The sequence below is a fragment of the Rhinoraja longicauda genome, chromosome 11 (assembly GCF_053455715.1).
Source record: "Rhinoraja longicauda isolate Sanriku21f chromosome 11, sRhiLon1.1, whole genome shotgun sequence".
Classification (NCBI taxonomy): domain Eukaryota; kingdom Metazoa; phylum Chordata; class Chondrichthyes; order Rajiformes; family Arhynchobatidae; genus Rhinoraja; species Rhinoraja longicauda.
In genome coordinates, this window is record NC_135963.1 from 18,091,985 (window position 1) to 18,115,962 (window position 23,978).

General features: G+C 39.7%; 1 protein-coding gene across 1 annotated transcript in view; it reads left to right on the forward strand.

The window, feature by feature from the left end:
* Positions 1–1,526: 1,526 nt before the first annotated feature.
* Positions 1,527–23,978, forward strand: part of LOC144598333 (diencephalon/mesencephalon homeobox protein 1-like) — a 55,077-nt gene continuing 32,625 nt past the window's right edge. Inside the window, exon 1 of the mRNA XM_078408375.1 lies at positions 1,527–1,781. The gene's annotated coding sequence lies outside the window, so the exon portion shown is untranslated. The remainder of the gene's footprint in view (positions 1,782–23,978) is intronic.

Genomic DNA, 23,978 nt, shown 5'->3' on the forward strand with positions numbered 1-23,978 from the left:
GCCTTTTTTTTCTTCTTCTTTCTTTATCTGTCTCAAATATTATAACACCATTCAGAAAGATAAAGTTTCTGATATTTTAACTCTTATTATGGGGCGGCCTGCTTGTGATCAGAGGAAAAAGAAATTGGGGGATTCCGAGCCTGAAGGTAGACCCAGCAAAAGATAGAGAAGGGGATAAGTTTGGCAAAAAGGAGCGCGGCAAGTTCTCTCCCCGTCAGAAAGGCAGAGGGAGTGGGGACATGTTCTAGAGAAACCAACCTTCTTAATATTTTACTACAAATCTTCTGATGGACTGGACGCTAGTCTGCATTAAGCCCCACTGAAAGCTGGCTTTAAGGAAAAGCTGTGGAATTTATTCTCGCTTTAATTGCTTTAGAACGGCTCCCACAATGACTCATTTGAGAGATTTTGCGCCCATTTAAGTCCCTACTTTCAGCAGTTCACAAGTTAATCCCCTTTCATACTGCAGACCCGCAGTTGGTTTGAGACAAGGGAGCCTGTAGACAGAAACTTAAACATATAAGCAGCCAGTGTTTTAGCGGGGATCCCCCCCCACCCCACCCAAACAACGGCAGCAACAGCAGCGTGGAAACAAGAGAACTCTGTGGAAAAAAAGATGTGAGAGAAATAAGGCGAGATGAAAGGAGGATTGGTGAAATATGCAAAATAAATAAAAGGGCTGAACAGATCGTTTAGTCAATAACAGGAAAGCAGAGTTTAACGTTGCAATATGGTAGAAGTGGATGCAATGATTTTTTTTAAAGGCTTCGCAATTAATTTAAATAACCATACGCAAAACCTCCCAGACCAACATTTTGCGAGAAATGTCTCAACTATTACTCAATAAAGGTATTCCCACCCTCTATATTAGAGCAAAGTTTTCTTTTGCATTATGGGAAGCAGGCGCTATCGAGCACACATCAAGAAGAGACGGGCATTATCGCTTTAATCCTCTTACCAGTAGTCATTTTAAGGCAGCTTTTTGGTGTGTGGAATGGCGTCGTGTTGCCCCAATCCTAGTTTAAGCCGTCAGGGCTGGGAGAGATTGTATGGGAAGGACCTGGGGCTCTATTAGCAATATCCAGAGGGTTAGAGCCGTCCATTCTGCTGTGGAAAAGCATGACAAATCTGAAAAGCAAATAAAATCAACGGTTGAGTTCGTCAACCTTGTAGCGAAAACTGTACAATCCCCATACTAAGAGGAACATGATATCCAGTGTACAGTAGACACTCCCCACTTTAAATACTGGCCATTTTTTTCTGTTCTGTGGGGAGGGGAAAAGTTGGCCCTTCTTGTGGAAAATATATCAGAAATTCTTTATTGTGTTTTAATGTGTGAAGCTGATTTGATCTGTGCAGCTAGGACGGTGACGCAGTATGCTTTTAAAAGAAGTTTGTGCAGAAGTGAGAGGGAGACGGGGAGAGCATACGTTGATTGACATGTTGAAGGACCATTGAAATGCTGCAGACCTCTCTTCCAGCTCCTGAAGCACGCCAGTGGTTCTGTTTTAAACTCCTGCATCAGCCTACTTCCCAGCAGATGGCAACATACCCTATCATTGGCTGCAACTTTCTAATGTAAACTGCAGGAACCGAAGACTGAGAGAGAGATCGAGAGAGGCAGATCGATACCAAAAGACACACAAGAGGTGTCCGCAGACAGAACTGTCTTGCCGAACAATTCAGAATTATAAGTGTTAGATATTCTGTCTGTTTTCTTAAAACTCAAGAGCTATTGAAAGGAGTGTATCTTCCGTGGGGTCGTGGAGAGGTTCAGTAAGGTAAGAGTGAAATGTAGTCAAAATTGTGTGTGTGTACTGAGCAAAACTATGTTTTCTCATTGTCCTTGAATATGCAACTGGTTGAAGCAGTATGTGTAACCCGCGTGTATTAATGAAACCCTGCTCTTTGGTACACTTACAGGCAGCTCGCTCGGATATTTGTGCCTTCATGACAAGTTTAATTTGTGCTCGTCAGATATCAATCATTTAATTTCTGGTGGGTGCCAACATTTGACTCTTCGCTTTTATTTTGTTTTCTTTCCTGTTTATATCACGCGGCCAGCAAACAAAATAGTAAGTGCGCGACAGACAGTGTGCTGACCCTGGGCATTTAAACGCAACACACCCGAACATTTCAAATATTTTGGAATGAATATTTGTCTTGGTACCCCGTTCCTTCCACTTCCCCACCGTCTCGCCCCCTCCTCATCTCCGTAAAGACAAAAACAACCTCACCAAAAGACAGAAATCGCACCAAAATATGTCCCACAAAAATATAAAGAGTTGACTCCCAAAACCTAACCAGTTACACTGCTTTATAAAGGTGGAATCTAACTTCTTCTAAGTTGATGAGTTATTTTTTTTAACTTTCCATTCAGAAAATAACCATGAATTGTGTTTTCTTCCCCAAGATTTTTGATATTTCTGGGAAAGATTAAGATTTCAAGATTTGCTTTTAAACTTATAGACGTGCATGTTGCAATTATAAACCTGATAAACCTGATACACGTGTTGGTTAGATATCATAACAGCGCAAAACATCGCTCTTGCAGGTAATAAGTCTGCAACACATCAACGAAGCCCCCTCCTGTGTTCTAATGAGACTCGTTTAGAGGAAAGGGGATCACGGTTGTGATAAAACATTGTCTGGCTCCCGATTCATTCTTCCCTAGATAACCATTCTGAAGTTGCGAAGGGTTTACAATACTCTACCTCTCTTCGGATTCTTTAAGAAAGACATTGCAATGGAAAGCGACCCCAATGATTTTTCAGCTAACTTTCAGAATTGCGAGGACTAAATTCAGCTGGATTTTGAGGTGTCTTCCTGGATGAGATATATTTGTCCCCGGTGCCGCCATCACGTTTCAATCTAATTCCGAAATACTAGTTACGGAATTGTGATGAAATGGGAAATTCCAGCGAAATATCTTATTCAGCCGCTGTGGTCGGTTCCAATTCCCCACCCTACCGCCCACCACCATCTCCCCTCCGGTTTCGAAGAAATTGATTGCTTTTGCGGTTCTGAATTATTAACTTAAATTATAAATAGTTTGGCTGGATGGATGGATGGATGGATGGATGGATGGAGATAAACTGATAAAATGGTTTGAATTTAATGCGAGCATTGTATAACTGTTGCAAAACAAAAATGAATACGCCGGATTATTTGGTGGTGAGTTCATGATGCAGTTATATTTTAAGAAAGTACGGCCCATTTTAAAGCACTCTCGCCGTTATTCGGGACACCTTGTAACTGCTTTGAAGCCTTGAAACGTCTGATAACTCTGCGCTTGTTGGCAATGTACCTGTGTTTTACTTTCCAGATGATCACACGATTGTCCACATACCTCTCCTCCACCCCGTCACCCCCCACTGCCTCTCTCACGCACACATACAGGGAGAGGGGGAGGGGGGAGAGGGAGAGAGAGAAACAACATAAAATGAGTGAAAGACAGGGGTAACAACCCATCAGCGGAGTGTATTTTTTTACAGGCTCGGCAAATAGATATTTAGTTCGTGAGCCAAGACACCGGTGAGGCAAAGTAGGATGGAGAACTAGACTGTGGCGGTGATTTTTAAATAGATAAAGTTCCACACCCATCTAAAACGAATTATGTTAATTTAGCAGCATTCCTAAGGTAAATTTACTCGCATGCGAAAAGAGAGGATGGAGGTAATGACATTTCTTATATAAATACAGTATGCATGTATGCAAAACTCAGCCGAACAAGTTTAATAAACATCGATACTGACATTAAATATTCATGGTATTAGCCATATGCCTGCTCGGGTTCGATATTTGCAATGCGGGAACATATGTAGATAGATGGTTAATGACAGCCCCCTAAGTACATGCTTAGATTGCGCGTTATGCATACGCGAGTAGACAGGGGCAGCGTACGCACAGCCAGGAATGTTCGTCACAGGACCGGAGAAATGAATAGTTGGAGAAGCCAGCCATCGGAAATGGCAATGGGCAGAATGGGAACAAAATAAAAACGAGAAGCTAGGCAAAGTAAGGTGAGGAGTGGGCAGCGCAAATAAGAATGAGAAAGAGGCAGATTTTCTGACAAATGCATATATTCTGGTGCATCTTCTTGGTACGTGTGTGTGTGTGTACGCGCGCTTGTGTGTGTGTGTGTGTGTGTATGTGATACATATTGGGAGGGGGAGGGATGGGGTTTTGTGGGGGGTTGGTTGTAGAATCAACCTGGTGTCAGAGAGGATGATGAATGAACCGCACTGCAGTCGAAAGCTATTTCCACTTCTATTAGGTCCTGAGCCAAATGGGGACCAGGATGCATATTTTAAGGAATATCTAATAAATCTTGCCAAACTCGCCCCTACGGCGATGATCCCGATGCAGAGGTGACTGCTGAATGCTGGCCTACTTTGTAGCAAAGTAAATGTTTAGGAATCGCCTCTGTCGAAGTAATCAACATTCCTGGACGCTGCTGTAAATCTCATTTCAATGAATTTTTTTAACTGTTTAGCAAGTGTCCATAAATAATTACTTTAGTCCCAATGTACAAAGACTTAAGGAATAGAGTCGACCGGTGTAAGTGGCAAATCCCTGCCTTTTCAATTTAATCTAATTCAAGTGCGGTTCTATAAATCACGATTTAAAATCGCACACGTAGTCTTTATACTTGTTTAGTATCCAAGCCCCATTTAACTTTATTTAATAATTAACAACAATTAAGAAACAATTAATTCTGTTGCATGTTTTAATTTTACGTCTGAATATAATTGCTTTCAAATTCACTTGGAGTGACGGCTTACAATTACATACTCTTTAGTGCACGTTGACAGCGAGAAAACATCTCAATTAAGTATAATTAGCACATTTGAATATAGTTTGCCCTAAAGCTACACCCTAAAATATTTAATTATCACAACTTAATTATTTAAACTAAAGTTGCCAGCGTTCCAATTATAGGTACAAACCCCTTTGGAATGTAAAGCAAATGTGTAACTGTATTTGTAGCTTTTCGATATACCTTATTTTATTATCTTCCACTGTAAAATTTGAATAAGCATTCTTACCTAATCTGCTATTAATTTTAGAAATGTAAATCATTAACGTTAATGTAAACACTCCGTTAAAATGAATGTTGCATACGCCTGTTTCCAGAATAGCTGCATATAGTGTATCAATATATTACTATCATAATCTGAAATGATAATCAGTTACAAACATTTTATAGAAATACCGCCCTTGGCTGTCAAAAGTCCGGTGTCTTCTTTGAAAAAAAAAGCGACTCACATTTCTCCGCCTTCGGTGTCCCCTCTCATCCTCCTACGTTTGTCCGACATTTGTCTCTTGCTTTGATTTATGCAGTTCGATTAGGATTACTGTATATTTGGTTCCAGATCGTCGCTGCCGTTAGATTTGCCTTTGCAGATGTAGATGACAGTAATAAATATATAATCATGTCCTGCAGCAAAGATCGCTCCCGGCAGCTCCGCCATGCCAAACTTTTAACACTGCACAAACCAGGAGATCATCATCTTTAAGATGAAAATCCACATAATAGTAACATGTTTCTTTTTCTTTTGATATGTGAACAAAACTCGGAAAAATACACATTGAAACCCGTTTAGTCTGTGCGGAAAACAGTTGACCCGGGACTTAACGAGGGAATAAAATAGTAATACAGACTCCATTAACCAAGCGTTTTAGCACTTTGAAATACACAGGCGTGTTGTAAAAATATTTAATAACTATCTCCAATTTCAATGTATTTATTATGTACGATAACAAATATTTGTTACACGATTCCTCAGTTGTGCCGATCCCATTTTATACACGTTGACTGTAAACTCGGTTTCTGATTCGGAATATCTGATGATTATCTCTAGATATTTCGGATTAGTTGCGGTGTTACTAATTACCAATGGATTTCAGGACGCTGTCTTTCTAACGCTGAAGTCGCTCGGGGCCCGGCTCCCTCCACGGCCAGTTCTGTGTAAGACAATTCCCGGGATAGTAATTGTCAAAACAATATCTTTCCGCGTTAACGAGTACAAAGCTTCATCGTCTTTCTGAGTTTTGATAATCTCAAACACCGGTGCTCACTCTACATATGTCCCTCCACCACCACCCACCCTGCCCATCCCGTTTTCCTTTGCCTTTTTCCTTATCCTTTCACTGCATTTTCTTGACATCGGCCCCCTGTCTCTATCAAGCCGTTTCTTTATATCCTTCTTTATATCAACTTCTTTGTTCAAATGTATCTTATATTGGAATGCGCATTCAGTTTAACAGCTTTGAGCAACTCTAAACCTGGAGACCCAAATGTCCTATAATCCACAATGGTACCATTTTATGCAATCGAAGTCCACAGTCGGAGATGTGTCTTAGTCTAAGTTATTGCCTCACCCTTGAACATGCAGTACAAGTGCTGCAATATTTTAACAATCTATTAGGGTTATTCGACATCGCTGGTGTCCCGTATTTCAGTACCCAAGATTACAGTAAATTTGTTCACTCCCCAGAGTCCCCTGGAGAGATACCGCAAAGGCACCCATTAATATGCAGATTTACTGAATCAATAAAAGACAGTTTAAGGTACAAGTATATACGGCATAATGTTAAGGGCGTATGACTACTCGGTACAATCTGGATATATATATATATATATATATATATATATATAAATATTTATATATAATATATATATAAAAATATATATATTTATATATATTTATATATATATATATATATATATATATAAATATTTATATATATATATGTATTTATATATATATACGCGCACACACACACACATATAAATAACACATATCTATTTATTATACTTGTATCACACACAGACATATCTATGTATCATATCACGCACATATATATATATTTATATATCACACACACATATATAGATAAAATATATATAAAATGTCATCACTGACTAAACATAGAGAGATACATTTTGGTTCCGGGAATCTGTACATACGGAGTACGTGAGCGAGATTACGAGAGAATGAATCAAGATCAGCGGAGGAGACAGAGATATCCTTCAGTAATTATGCAATTAAAGTTTGAGTTTAACCGGATTTATGTCTCTTAACACGAAACAAATCGCCTGATTAAATTCGACAAAAAAAACGCATCAGTCACACTACATTAAAGGGGATGGTGGTAATTATACCAATTACCTCTTTGTAATCGCGTGGTTCATAATTAATGGCTTTTCCACCAACAGATAATTTGATAATAATATATAACACTGTTGCTGAAACATTTTGTCACCCTGTGGGTCACCTTCCATTTAGACAGAAACAGAAAAAATAAATTGAATCAGGATAAAGAAAGTTGTTCTTCTCTCAAGATGCCAGCCTGCAGTGAATCCAGTGCATAGCAGATTGGAATTACACTGCACTAGTTAGAGACTTGGAGCTATCTTGCACAGCCCCTGGATAGGAAGCCTTACACTTAAGGGCATTAGAAATGACCCATTATTTGCCATGATCTCAACAACTTCAGTTGCTATTTTTTTCCCTTCGTGTGTATTCATATTATTTTATCCTATTTGGCATATAATTTTCTTACTAGCTATTTTCCTTACATCTTGCAGTGAACAAATGTGACAGAAATAATGCGGTTTTAGGGTAAATTCACCAATCATCAGATTGAACAGCAGGCAAGATGGGTCATTTATTTCATGGAAGCTAAATTGGATGAAACAGTAATCTGAACACACAACAGGGTGAAAAAGCAGCAGTAGAAGCTGTTAAGACCATTGCAAATAATGGGTTATTCCTAATGTTAAATAGAGCCTTGAATAGATTGCACACAGCAAACTGTGTGCACTTCTGATCTCTCTGCTCAAAACACAGTGATGATAGTGCACAAGAATGCACAATGTTTCCAGGAGTAATTTATCAGATCTGTGCCCTTTCGTAGATTAGCTTCAGCAAAATGCTTAGAAAGTCTTTTAATCAGAGCGGTTCAGATAAGGGGAAATAAATATTTCCACTTGTGGGTGAGCTGGGAACACAAGTAAAAAAGTGATTCTGTTAACAGGTCTAGTGGAGCATCTGTGATATATTTTTGTACAGAATGCTAATAATTTAAACTTATACCCACATGATCTTGTTGAAGCAGATAAGGGAAAGCTTGTTGCATGCATGAAGCAGAGGGGATAGAGGGATAAGGTTACAGTGTGAAAAATGTAATTAGAGATATAGGAGAATTGAATTGAATCAGTTTGAACTTAAACACTGGCATTAATCATTTGCATTACAGATTCTATGTAAAGAGTAGACCAAGGCCTACAACTGTATTGCACAGATCTCTCTCCTGCACTTTCACTGAACATGAATTTCCAAATACATTGCACATGTTCAGTCTGTACAGAATGGTCCATTCAATGAGGTAAGCCTAGTACTAATTCCACTGAGGTTAGCTGGACAGGAACATTGATAATTAGATGCATACATGATAGATTTTCAGCATGCCAATCCATGGTTAAAATTAAGCAATAAAGTGGGTGGCACAGTGGTGCAGTTGGTAGAGCTGCTGTCTCACAGCACCAGAGTTTCATCCTGCCCTCGGGTGCATTCTATGTGGAGTTTGCATGTTCTCCCTGTGATGTCATTGGTTTCCTCCAGGTCCTCCAGCTTCCTTCCACATCCCAAAGATGTGCATGTTGGTCGGTTATTTGGCCTCCATAAAAGGCACAGATGCTATCTAAATGTATGGCAAGTGATACAGACTTATGCGGCTGATGGTGACATAGTAACATGGTGAGGCAATTGGTTGACGGAAAGCTAAAAGCAGGGTTAAGAGGGCCATTTCAAGTTGGCACATTGCAATAGTTGGCACGTTGCCCCTGCTGTGTAGAGAGTGGATGAGAAGGAGGGATAATTTAGAACTCCTGTGATTGGGAAATCGATGGTGAGCATGGACTCGGTGGGCTGAAGGGCCTGTTTCTATATTATATCTTTGACTCATTTACGTTTTAAATTGTCACGTCATTCTACACAATCCAATGTTTAATTACTCTACAAAGAAATTCAAAATACATATGTTGATCACATATCAATCTATGTAATACTTGCCTACTGATAATCCATAAATATGAGTATTACCACAGCAATATAAGGTTCATCTTACTTTTTTGCTAATCTGATACCATCCTAAATGCGGACTTTCCGTTTCCACTTGAGGTTCACCTACACAGCTGTGTAATCGTTGTATCTCATAATTATACAATCATATTGCTGACAAGAAACACCTTCAATGGATCAATAATAAATGTGCTGTGACATGGGAAAATTCGGAATAAGGAAGCTGATTCATTCTGTTGTTGCAAGACCAGCTTCGCTGGTCATCTTCAGAAAACCTTGAGCCAAAGAGAGGAAAAATGTTAGCCAAAGTTCCAGTCGCCTGCAGTGTGCACAGTCATAGCTTTATAATGAGTTGAAAGAGGCCAGACACTAATTCCCCTCATCCCTCTATTCCGTGCATTCTTCATCATTATGACATTATGAACCCGTTATGAAGAAGGACGTTTGCATTGATTCATGGACCAGTGGACAACCTAATCCATTTTATCGCTGTCAAAATGTTTTCCCTTTAAAATTCATTGTTCATTATTTAATAATGAAAGCAATGAATTTTGGAATAATTATTCTAATTGGAATAATTATTCTAAAATATCTAATGTTCGCTTAAAATAGTTTGGCCGGCCAGCAATTTATTCAATATTCATTATGGCCGAGGATACCACATTCAAAGGAGCTTACCATTTTCCCCAAACTTTTTTAAATCAAATTCTCCTTCCTCCCCCTCCACCTTTTTCCCCAACCCGCCTCCCACCCCCATTAACAAGTTATGTTCCCCTCACCCACCTGGTTCCATCTGCCCATCATCCACACACTTAACTAACTGGATTTCCTATCCTCTCTTCTAACTGAATCTGTCCACCTATCATCTCTCCCTCATCTGGTTATCTTTATCACCTTCCTTATTTATCAGATTCCAGCACCACTGCAACCTCTTGTGACTCCACTTATCAGATTCCAACCTCTGTCTCTACCTTCACTCTCATCCCACCCCGCCCCCCCCTCCCCCAAATCTGGTTCCATCTGCCATCATTCCCCTCCTCACCTGGTTCCGCACATTGCCTGCCTGCCCCTGCCTCACACCCCCCACTCCCACCTCTCTAAACTGGTTTTCGCCCCTCTGCACTGTCAATCCCAAAGTAGTGCCTCAACCCAAAACATCATCGAGACCTCCGCCTCCATAGTTGCTGTCTGACTCACTTGATTCCTCCAGCAGTTTGTTTTTTGCTTGAAGATTTTTCTTCTCTCCACAGATTCCAATTGCCGAGATTGGATCTCAACATTTTAATCTAAATTTCAATAAACTTGCATTGTAACATGCATATGCAGGATATCCTCAAGAACAAAAAGTGACATTCTGGAGCTGATAACAGAATTCCTAATGCTTTAAAAGTATAGCAGAGATGAGTAGCAATATAACAGATCTATTTAACAAGTGCAAAATCAAATATGTAGTGATTTTAAAATGAATCCATGCAGTGATCTATTTCTTCAAAGGCCATTGGACCTTCCTGAAATCTTAAAAATTGATTACCCACTGATTTTAATTTGTTTGCAACCAATTGAATATGAAATTGTGGAAAACCAACTCATCAATCAGGGTACTTGTGCAACCATTGTACCACATGTTTTCAATCAACATAATACTTATACCCTTTAAAGTCATAAAGTGTGTCTGCCCTATTAGGAATCTATTGCAGTAGTCCCTGACAGCAGGCTTTGCTAAATATTCATTTCAACTTTTTAACCTCCTGTTAATTTAATTCTTGACAGAAGTTCAGCCATGTAAGTGAGACGTTATTAACCTTTACTCTCAATTACAAAAATAGTGTGATTCAAAACGACCAGTGAGTACAATTCAGGTAAATAGTGGCACTTTTCAGGATTCATTAATTTTAAATAAAGTACAGTGAATTAAAATATTATCAATACAAACTTATATTCGAAACCATATATATATAAAACCAGCACCATTATTAACCAATGTGCAGACCACATATTACTGAAAGAAACAAAAATAAAACTAAATGATAGGACAAACAGACTCAAAACCATCTGTTAAGAAGCTTATGGAAATAATGTGTTTCTTGTTGTTTACGTCTTTTTTAAATACTTCTCAGAGCAAAGTGTACTTGCAGACAAGAGTCCGTGGAATAGATCAATTTAATGGCAGCCAAGCCTTTATTATTTCATCGTAACAAATATATGGTTTAGAACAGGTACAGGGAGTCCTGCGGATAATGACAATTCTTCATTGGCATCCATTGGCAATAAATGGATTACTGTCCATCCATACAGGACAACATTATCCTACATCATGTGTCGGATGGTGTTAGTGTGCGAGGGTTGCTGGGCGGAGCGGACTCGGTGAGCCGAAGGGCCAATTTCCGCGCTGCATCTCTAAAACTAAAACTAAAATACTAAAAATGAGTTGGCTTCATGCCATTATATGGAGATGTATAGTACATGTGGTAATACATAGTCTTTGCCGTGTTTGTCAAATACTACTAATTTCCATTATTTTTTCTGTTCATCTTACAAAATTAAATTCTCCAGCCATGAGTTCACTGAACCCTTGTACTGTTTGGCAAGGCTTCATTTCTTTGTTAGTCCATTCCCTCCCTGCAATAAGGGCCCACAATCCAATTGTTTCACATCTTAATTGCTCGTGGTACCAGCTTTGTGTATCTTCAACAAGAATACTACTTCTAAACAATGACTTTCTAGTCTTTCTCCAAATGGTATTAGTTTTTTTGTTCTTCCAACCAAGGTATATAACTGCAAAGTTCCCTGTGATTGTTCCATCTGCTATCTTTTTACCCACTCACTTAACCCGACTACTTTCCCCCACAAAGTGTTTGTGTCATCCTCATCACCTGCGTTCCCACCTTTGTGATTTGTATTAATGACTTGGACAAGAATGTCGGAGGCACGATTAGTAAGTTTACCGATTACCCAAAATTGGTGGTGTGGTGGACAGTGTAGAAGGTTGTCCAATGGTATCTAGATCAACTAAAAGAAGGTGGGCAATGGAATGGTAGATGGAATTTAACTCAGACAAGTGCAAAACCCAGAGCAGGATTTCACCAGTAAATGATAGGATGCTGGGCATAAAGAACAGCGATAACTAAGGGTACGAGTACATAGTTCTCCGAAAATGGCGGCACAGGTAGACAGGGTGGTGAAGAGGGCAAGTAGCATTATTCAACATTCAGGGCACTGAGTACAAGAGTTGGGATGTCATGTTACAGTTGTACAGTACATTGATAAGACTGCATCCAAAATATTGTGTGAGTTGTAGTCATCATATTATAGGAAGGGTGTGATTAAGCTAGAAAGGTTGCAGAAAAAATTCACAAAGATGTTGCTGGGAATGGAGGGTTTGAGATATAAGGAGAGACTGAAGAGGCTGGGACTGTTTCCCCAGGAGCAAAAGAGTCTGTGGGGTGATCTTATCGAGGTTTATAAATCCAGGAGAGTCAGAGATAAGATGGATGGTCACAATTTTTTCCCCAGTGTTGGGAAATCTAAACTGAGAAGGCATGGGGTTAAAGTGAGAGAGGAAAGATTTAAAGGAGACTCGATTAAGCATATTTTCCACATTGAGGTTAGTGAGTATTTTGAACGAGCTGCCAGAGAAAATGGCTGGGGCAGGTAATATTTAAACATTTAAAAGTCTCTGCATGGTTTGTGGATAGAAAAGGTTTGGGGATTATGAGCCATATGCAGGCAAATGCGATTCTCTCAGGTAGGCACTTTGGTTGGTCAGGTTGTGCCAAAGGGCTTGTTTACATGCTGTGTAACTCAATGATTCTCTAATTCTCTTTATATTGTTAGTAAATTTGGATTATTATATTAGCTTCCTTCTCATTACTCATAAAGACCTGAATGGCTGATGCCCCTTAGTTACCCTTAGAGGACGGCACTTTTTGCAATGTGCCAACTTGAAATAGCCCTTTTACACCTACTTTTAGCTTTCTGTCAACCAATTGTCTCACCATGTTAATATGTCACCGTCAGCCCCATAAATCTGTATCACTTGCCATTGCTTTTAGATAGTGTTTGTGCCTTTTAGAAATCCAACTCTACTGCACCCATTTACCCAGGGAATTCTAATAAAGGTATTAAACACAATTTTTCTTTCACACTCTCCAGTGATTGTGTGGATCCATATCATGGGCTGACCTGTCCATGGGATGGGAAATAATAAGATTCTTTGCTCCATAGATCTTTCCGTTACATGATCCAAAGTCAGACTCCAGATTAACACTCTAGGTTTAGGCTCAATAAATAGAAAATCCTTCTCATCCCAGTCTTATAGAAACAGAATTAATCCACCTAAAGTTAGGGAAAAGTGGAATTGTATAAATAGACCCATCACTTGAATAGCCCTTGAATGACACTGAAGTGTTGTGGTTGGCAATAGCACTGTTACAGTAAAGCTCCACCTTGAATTATTCTGCCTCTGCACTGTTCTGCTGCAGGGCAAACCGGATTACGTGTGGGGCTGTGTCCTACAGCAACGGAACAATAGGTCAAGTTTTACTGTCAAATGAATAGTTGGCTCCTTTGAATTGTTCTAAAATGAAGGTCAAAAAAATCTTGAGTGATCATAAAAATGTTGAGAGATTATATCCACAAAGTGACTTTGCTTAGGTTTCCACCATACAAATTTAATTAATTTCATTACAGTGTTCACGTCAATTCTGAAATGCCAGAACTGCTCAGTATGGAGGAAAACTGTGAATCATTACATAATCTATAAAACTACATCTAACCTGTTGTTTCCCGACCAACAACTTTATTCCAAGGACATTCTAATGGACTGGACTGGGCACATTAAATTTGAACACTGAAATTTATTTAAAACATTTTGCATATTTTATGCAGATGTAAATCACTGCCATGTTTCAGAATTTCTCATTAAAAAAAATCCTTATGTTTTAATTGAGAGTTATGGGGACTAAGGCTAGCGTAGATCAGCCATGATCAGAATAAATGGTGGTGCAAGCCTGATGGGCCATATGGCCTACTCTGCTCCTATTTTCTCATGTTGGGTTCTTATGTAATTTTAAGGAGCTGGAAACAATATACACGTATATATATATATATATATATATATACACACATGAACATAGCACAAAAAGTAAGGAAATTTGTGTTTGGTAGATTATTTCTTTGTTGTAACAATGCTTCTTGGCAATAAATCTTATACCGTTGGAAAGCCTGTTTATTTCCCTTTTTAATGGTGCCACATTTGTAAGGAACATGCATTTGTGGGATGAGCAGCAGAGCTGAGTATGTGGGTTGCGCCCATGAAAAATCTGCCAAATCTTCTCTGCCAATGCCAAACAGCTTATTCTGCCATTGACTCTTGTTTGGTGTTGTTTGGTGGATTGGATGATTGAAGTCTGAAGAAACAAGACATATTGGCAATTTAACAATTTATTCATTTAATAAACAGGAGCCTCAGTAGCGTGTGGAAGAACCATACACAGCCACAACAGCCTGGCACCTCCTCCTCATGCTGGTCACCAGCCTGGTCACACACTGTTGTGGGATGGCATCCCATTCTTCAACCAACATTTGTCGCAAGTCAGCCAACGTGGTTGTGTTGGTCACTCTGGCACGAACAGCACGCCCAAGCTGATCCCACAAGTGTTCAATGGGGTTGAGGTCAGGACTGCTGGCAGGCCATTCCATCCTCTCCACTCCCAAATTCTGGAAGTAGTCTCTGAGAAACCCTGCTCTGTGGGGGCGAGCATTGTCATCTTGGAGGATAGAGTTCGGTCCCAGACTGTGGAGATATGGGATTGCCACTGGTTGCAGAATCTCATCTCGATATCTCTCTGCATTGAGGTTGCCTCCAATGATGACAAGCCTCGTTTTTCCAGTAAGGGAGATGCCGCCCCACACCATCGGCCATATCGTCCTGCAAACCTTGACTGCAAATCTGTAGAAGACAGCCTACGGTTCCTAAGTGCTGACAGGGTGAGGAAACGGACTTCTTCGGGTGTCGTCTTCTTGGGACGCCCACTTCGCGGCCTGTCTCTGACATCCCCCGTTATACGGAACTTGGCCTTCACTTTGGAGATGGTACTAGGGCTCACTCCAAATAATGCCGCAACTTAGTTTTGCGGAACACCAGCTTGAAGTTGCCCTATCGCACAAGCCCTATCCAGATCAGTCAAACGTGGCATGCCGATTCTTGGAGCAGACACCTACTGACCACTGTAGCAGGGCCCATGCTCACAGATGCTGCCAATCAGGTGCCAATCAGGCACCTGATTGTCAGCACCTGGGGGTACCAGAAGCTCAAAACAAGAGTCAATAGCAACAGCAGAATAAGCTGTTTGGCATTGGCAGAGAAGATTTGGCAAATTTTTCATGGGTTCAACCCATATACTCAGCTCTGCTGCTCATCCCACGAATGTATGTTCCTTACAAATGTGGCACCATTTAAAAGGGAAATAAACAGGCTTTCCAACGGTATAAGATTTATTGCCAAGAAGCATTGTTACAACAAAGAAATAATCTACCAAACACACATAAATATAGCCTGAAGAAGGGTTCTGAGCTGAAACATCACCTGTTCATTTTCTCCAGAGATGCTGCCTGATTTGCTGAGTTACACCAGCATTTTGTATCTATCTTCGGCATAAACCAGCATCTGCAGTTCCTTCCAACATATAATGTATATTTTTTCTTTTTAAAAAATACATTAGAAAGTATTTTCTTGCAGCATCACATTTCCATTTGCATTCATTAAGATGGAGTTGCCAAATCCTTAACATGAAGCTATTTTCCCATTTTAGGTCATCTGAGACTTTTGGCAAGCATTCCCTGTGGAATCCACCAACACCTTCATCCTTATTATATTCACAGAAGCCTCAATTTCAAGGCTTAGGTGCATAAACCTAGCTTGTGACAAATGTCAACCCAGAGTTCAGAAGAACATATTCTGTTTCTGCTGCGTGCTTCAGTTTCCTACACTAGTCATTCCATTGCACTTTTGAACAATAATGGGGCAGCACAGTGTGCAGCAGTAAAGTGATTGCCTTACAGCACCAGAGACCCAGGTTCGATTCTGACTACAGCTGCTATCTGTAAATGGTTGGAATTGTTCTCCCTGTGACCGAGTGGGTTTTCTCGAGGTGCTCCGTTTTCCTCCCATGTTCCAAAGTACAAAGGTTTGTAGGTTGATTGGCTTCTGTAAATTGCCCCTAGTGTGTAGGATGCGAAATTGGGACTAAAGTATGGATGAACGATGTTCGGTGCAGACTTCGTGGGCTGAAGGGCCTGTTTCCATACTGCATCTCTAAATTAGGGCTGAATAGCCTACTCCTGCACTTATTGTCTATTGTCTATCGTCTATTAAACTAAATAATAACAATTCAATTTCATTTAGTGGAAATTTGAGGAAAAAAATTTGGGCACATCCCTATTGGAATTGATCTTTATTTATCAACAGGATCATGCTATTGTCAATAAATATGTACAGTTCTGTGAATGCTCGCTTGGTTTAATAATTCCCTCATATAGTGAGTAATGGATCATTTCAGGACAATGCCTGACAGTGCCAGAGACCCTGGTTCGATTCTGATGATGAGTACCCTGTATCCGTACACTGTGAACGGCTTGATTGTAATCATGTATAGTCTTTCAGCTGACTGGATAGCACGCAACAAAAAAGCTTTTCACCGTACCTTAGACAATAAACGAAACTAAACTAAACGATCATTACACTAAACGAACAATGAATATCACTAATTTAAAATTGAAACATTATTTCAAGTTACATTTTTTGATCCACCCACACCTCCAGTGAACATTAAAAAGGGAAAATGATTCTGTGTTCTGGGAGTGATGAGGAAATGCTTTGATAGAACTTAACTTTTACTTGGCACGGCCACTTGACTTTTCCATAATAATGCATAGAGGCAATGAGTCATACAACTCTGAAACGGGCTCTTTGGCCCAACTCGTCCATATTGACCAAGTTACCCCCTTAATATAGTTAAAGATTTTTACTGGCACTTCCGCAAATCACTTATGTAGATTCTTATGTAAGAAAAATTAGGTGAGACCGTAAAAAAAAGCAAAAGCAAATACAAACACTATCCCACATCACCCACCTGCACCTTTTCCAACATTGATTCTTACTCTGACAGACCGGTTGCAAAGTTTCAGCCCAATAGCTTCAACACAGCATATCATATCATATCATATCATATATATACAGCCGGAAACAGGCCTTTTCGGCCCACCAAGTCCGTGCCGCCCAGTGATCCCCGTACATTAACACTATCCTACACCCACTAGGGACATTTTTTTTTACATTTACCCAGCCAATTAACCTACATACCTGTACGTCTTTGGAGTGTGGGAGGAAACCGAAGATCTCGGAGAAAACCCACGCAGGTCACAGGGAGAACGTACAAACTCCTTACAGTGCAGCACCCGTAGTCAGGATCGAACCTGAGTCTCCGGCGCTGCATTCGCTGTAAAGCAGCAACTCTACCGCTGCGCTACCGTGCCGCCCTACCGTGCCAGCATCTAGGCAGAATTCTGTTAATATTCCTCACCTTCAGTCTGGCTGGTACTTAACTGTCCTGTCTTTTCCGGAATACAACCACATTAGAACTTTCTCTAAAACAGTAAATGTTTCAGTCAGGGAAGCAGAATACCAGGTCTCTAAACAATTAAATGGAAGTTGTTTGGACAGGATTACAAATTGTCTACGGGATATCACAGACCCACTGTGCCCATTGTAAATCAGGTACACTGCACTAGATTTATACACCACTAAGTGTCAAACCATAAGCAATGAGGTGGCCCCTCCAGGGAATCACTCTCGAGCTTTACTCTAGAGGCGGGTTAGATTCTCAATCCAGATTTAAGCTATATATTGATGAAAAATGAGATCCCATTGCATAGATGCTAAATCTGTAGCACAAAAGGTCTCTGAAATGGCAACGAACAACACATATGACCTAGACAAAAATATAAAAATAACTAAAGCATTTTATTTCAATGGTTTATGTTTCAATAGCAACATTGACATAATTACTGTATTATGGAATAACCATCTCTTGTTAGATTTCATTTAAATCCATTCAAAGGAATCTCAGCTCCAGTCAATGAATGTTGTGGCCTAATTTTAATGTATAAACTAATTTAATGGAGATTATGTTAGGCAGGATCATGATGGCGCAGCGGTAAAGTTGCTGCCTTACAATGCTTGCAGCTCTGGAGACCCGGGTTCGATCCCGACTACCGGTGCTGTCTGTATGGAGTTTGTATGTTCTTCCCGTGACCTGCGTGGGTTTTCTCCGAGACCTTCGGCTTCCTCCCACACTCCAAAGACATACAGATTTGTAAGCTAATTGGCTCGGTGTAATGTAAATTGTCCTTCGTGTGTGTAGGATATTGTTAGTGTGTGGGAATCGCTGGTTGGTGTGGCCTCGGTGGGCCGAAGGGCCTGTTTCCACGCTGAATCTCTAAACTAAACTAAACATTAGTACAATCTACCATTTATTGGCCAAAGGTTCATCAGGAATTTGGCCAAGATATGCAGGTAGGCCAATTGTCTCCTTATACAGTGGAATACTGTATTATGCCCAATAAATATCCAGCTGATCCAGGTGTGATTTCCTGACTTTCGTCTTGTGCTCAAGGTGAGCAATGTTACTCCTAGGAAATGAAAAGATTTTGTTTTCAAACATCACCCAGTGTCATTGTTAAGTATACCAAGGTCAAAGTCAAGTGCAACACTGATGGATGAAGAGGACAGATCTCTTTACTTTACCAATGAGATTCAACTCTGAAAGGTCACTCCCCAATGTGCTGTCCTTAATATAGCAGACCAATCATTTCACCTGCCTCTTTGTCAGATTTCTAATGAAGCATTTGAGAAGTTTTATATGTAGCTACTGAGAACCACAGCGGACTTGGAAACATCCAGCATCAGTATGGAGTGGATTTAAAGTGTAGTAAGGAACTGCAGATGCTGGTTTACACCAAAGATAGACACAAAATGACGGAGTATCTCAGCTGGACAGGCAGCATCTCTGGAGAGAAGGAATGGGTGAGGTTTCGGGTTGACACCCTTCTTCAGACTGAGAAGGGTCTCTACCTGAAATGTCACTCATTACCTTTCTCTGGGGTGGATTTAAATACAGGTATCTGAGACAAATTTCTGCTGTCCATACCATTTTAACATTTGTTTTTCATGATTCCAATGTATCAAACCAACCATATTATTTATCTTATAACAGGAACTGCTTTTAGAACGTAATAATTAAATACTACTTTCCGGTCTAATAGTATAGTAATTCTAAATATATTAAAATATAACCAATTCACTGCTAGATTTTACTAGGTGTAAGAATAGTCTGAGACTGACTTCCCCCACCCCCGTCCCCAATCTCTGCACGTCCCCAAGCCTTTCCACACGTCATTTTAATTTCATGTTTCATGTATTCGTGTTTTTGTGACTATTATAGACAATAGACAATAGACAATAGGTGCAGGAGTAGGCCATTCAGCCCTTCGAGCCAGCACCGCCATTCAATGCGATCATGGCTGATCACTCTCAATCAGTACCCCGTTCCTGCCTTCTCCCCATACCCCCTCACTCCGCTATCCTTAAGAGCTCTATCCAGCTCTCTCTTGAAAGCATCCAACGAACTGGCCTCCACTGCCTTCTGAGGCAGAGAATTCCACACCTTCACCACCCTATGACTGAAAAAGTTCTTCCTCATCTCCGTTCTAAATGGCCTACCCCTTATTCTTAAACTGTGGCCCCTTGTTCTGGACTCCCCCAACATTGGGAACATGTTATCTGCCTCTAATGTGTTGGCAGATCAATTTCCCTCCTGGGATAAATAAAGTTATATCGTACCGTATCGTATTGTAATCTGTATATTTGCCTTATCACTTTGCTAATATCCAAGCTTCTGGGTTGGTTTATTACAGATTGTAAAAAAATGTTCTATTCTTAATGAATAAAATGTTGATTTACAGCTTTGAAGAGGTGAAGATCTAAAAAAAGGATTGCTGTAACTTTACAACAGGAATGTTATAAGTTTGAAACCAGCACCAGTTTCTATATCCTATATCCTTTCTTTGTCCCCCCCCCCACCGATATCAGTCTGAAGAAGGGTCTCGACCCGAAACGTCACCCATTCCTTCTCTCCAGAGATGCTGTCTGACCCGCTGAGTTACTCCAGCATTTTGTGATACCTTCGATTTGTACCAGTTATTGTCCTACAAAACCAGCACAGGAGTCATTTTCATTGCTTCCAATCCAAAAAACCAATGTTGATTTTCTATGATGAAGTGACGAAAAAACTGTAGTCCAAAACCTTTGCTGAAACTCACTAAAGATATTTTTTTTTCTGTACCTCACCCATACCGTGTTTTCACCTACTTATAAATATCAAAATTAAAATAATTGAAACCTTTTTCTAACTTTACCACCGTCGTTCCTCACCCACCATGTCACTTTGAAAACCTTATTTTAATATATCCATTTTATTCTGTAGTGCTCAAAAGACATCTTGCCATGTGATTTCGAGATTTATAATATTAGATTTGACTTCCATTGGAGTGTTGTATGTGTTGGGATATTGTGGAGCAAATTTGAGGAGCTAAAGTGACATTAATATTCAATATAGATACTATCAAGTAGACTACAAAGAAAGGAAAAACTGGAGATAAATTCAATAGGTGTGTAGGAAAATAACTGCAGATGCTGGTACAAATCGAAGGTATCACAAAATGCTGGATTAACTCAGCAGGTCAGGCGGCATCTCTGGAGAGAAGGAATGGGTGACGTTTCGGGTTGAGATAAATTCAATGTCATTTTGGGCTTAAAAATGTTATATAATGTGGAACTCATTGCCACAGAGGACTGTGGAGGCCAAGTCAGTGGATATTTTTGAGGCAGAGATAGACAAATTCTTGATTAGAACGGGTGTCAAAGGTTATGGGGAGAAGGCAGGAAAATGGCATTAGAAGGCAGAGATCAGCCATGATTGCATGGCGGAGTAGACTCGATGGGCCGAATAGCCTCATTCTACTCCTATACCTTGTGAATGTGAATAATTGAGAAATGGCATTGGAAATAAGAATTCTGTTATTTTGGGATCCAGATTGAATTAGAACAAGGAGTTAAGGTGAAAGATTTTATCATGATTTTCAATTTTAAATCAGCAAGAGACAGCAGAGTGGTGCAGCTGCTCGAATTGCTGTCTCACTGCGCCAGAGGCCTGAGTTCACCCCTCACCTTGGGTGGTGTCTGCAGAGTTGGTTCATTCTCCTGGTGACCATGTGGGTTTCCTCTGGGTCTCCGGTCTAACTCAGACATCCCAAAGATATGTGGCCTCTGTAAATTTCTTCTAGCATGCTAAAGTGGGACAATCTAGAACTAGAGTGAAAGGGTGATTAATGTCCCAGTGTGGACTCAGTGGGCTGAAGGGTCCGTTTGCACACTGTATCTTTCAATCAATCAATTCAATCAAAGCTCCGGGAAGAATACAGCAGGAAGGATGAAAACAGAAAGGTCAGAGGAACACTGCCCACAGCAATTAGAGAGGACTGTATTTTTAAAAACGGATATTGTGTCATGTAGAATTTTGAAATTGCTGGAAATCTAATTTATAAATATGCAACTCTGACGACAGATGAAGTTGTCTATAGAGAGAAAAACTTATTTGAGTTCTGGTGAAAGGTAAAGATATTTTCCTCTCCACTAATACTGTCTCGTCCACCGAGTACACCGAGTACTACCAGCATTTTCTGTTTGTATTGTATTATCACAGTTGTAATGCTATGCAGCGGTCCATTGCAACTGGACTTCTGGACGTTGCTTTGGGATTTCATTTGCTAGTATATCCAGAATGTAGCTCACTCAGAGGTTCGAATTTACTTTGTGATTAGACACCAGATATTAGTTAGTCAGTGAACTGTGGATATTTTGTCGGAATGCATCATTACACATATTTGCAATGTACCAAGGTGTTCTGAGCCCTAGAACCATACAGTTTTACTTCATGATGTTTGTGTTTACATTGGGTTTTGTGTTGAACTATGTAGAGTGGATTAACATGTCGTACATTTGAGTATTTTGTTATCGTACATTTCAAAATTGTGTTTGAAATAGTGGCTAGCTGATTTCATTTTTTTTTCACTCGGGGCCTCATGGTTGAATTTGAACAAGTGCAGCATTATTGAGATGATTCACTTGCAATGATATGATCGTAGTTCAGTTGACTGAGATTGCCACCTCTAGTCAAAAGTTTAGAAGGAGTTTAGAAGGATGAGGGGGGACTTCATTGAAACTTACCGAATAGCAAAAGGCCTGGATAGAGTGGATGTGGAGAGGATGTTTCCACTAGTGGGAGAGTCTAGAACCAGAAGGCCTAGCCTCAGAATGAAAGGATGTACCTTTAGAAAGGAGATGAGGAGGAATTTCTTCAGTCAGAGGGTGGCGAATCTGTGGAGATCATTGCCACAGACAGCTGTACAGGCCAAGTAATTGGGTATTTGTGAGGCGGAGATTGACAGATATTTGATTGGTAAGAATGTCATGGGGAGAAGGCAGGAGAATGGGGTTGAGAGGGAAATATAGATCAGCCATGATCAAACTGTGGGATAGACTCAATGGGCTGAATGGCCTACTACTGCTCCAATGTCTAACTAACTTTCGAAAATGTAACACAAGATTAATGTCGATCTAAATAAATGTTCAAATGAGAACAAAGAGTGTCTTCGATGTTGTAATGCTTATTGGCATGTTCATACTCAAGATGCACAGTATCCAAACAGATGATTTGGTCCAAATGGTCAATTGCAGTATATTTTTTAATATATTTTAGGATCAAATATAAATTACAACAAAAATATGGTATTAACAGTAGAAACAGTAGAAATGGTTTCTGACAGGAAATAGCATTTGAAGAAATAGCACCTTAAAAAGGATAGCTGAAGAAAAATTATCATCCCAGAAACAGCTTGAGGTATCCATTGGAATATTTGATAAACTTCTTCTTTCTAAATGCTGATTTTACTTATTTTATTGAAGACATCATTCTGCAAAGAAGCAGCTTTTTCTGCCAAGGTTAACAAATATCCATGGATAAATTAAATTGAAATCTATTTACTGATTAAAAGTCAGTTTAACTGAGGGAACATTGAGAAATGGACGTAAGACAATTCGGCGTGAGAACATGATTCCAACAGGCAACAGCATAAATTTAAACTAGAATCTTGGTCTTATTTGGATGCCTGATCACCTTAGGTAGTTAGGTTGCCAACAACACTTGAAATGTGATCAAGAATGTGTCAGTTCAGAGATTTTTACAAATTAGATCTGTTTAAAATACAGTTTGAAATGGCTTATTTTGTTGTTTGGCTACTTAAGCTAAACAGTATTTAATATCACACAGAACTTGCCATTAACCATGCATATTATTTTTGGATAGACATACAATAATGATATTATAATGAAGAATTTTCTTGCATGAATGCCAAAGGGCATCAAGGTATGGAACATGTTTTCAATAGGCATGGTAATGATAGGACCAAAATAGAGTCAATTTGAATAGAGACTCATAAAATTAAAACTATCAATAACTAATGATGTCAAACTAGAAGGGATATTCTTCCAACAATAAAATGGGACAATGGTTGATTTCTGTAGAACTAACAAACTATGAGTGAAATTAAAGACATCTAAAGAGTCTGCTTCTGACTATCAGGTGATTAATTATTGATATTTTGCATAAATTCCTTCAATGTTTTATTGAAAGAAAGCTTTGCACTGCTGCAATTTACTCACAATGACCATAATGATGCTACAGTTCCACTATCAAGTCTCCTGAGCCAAAT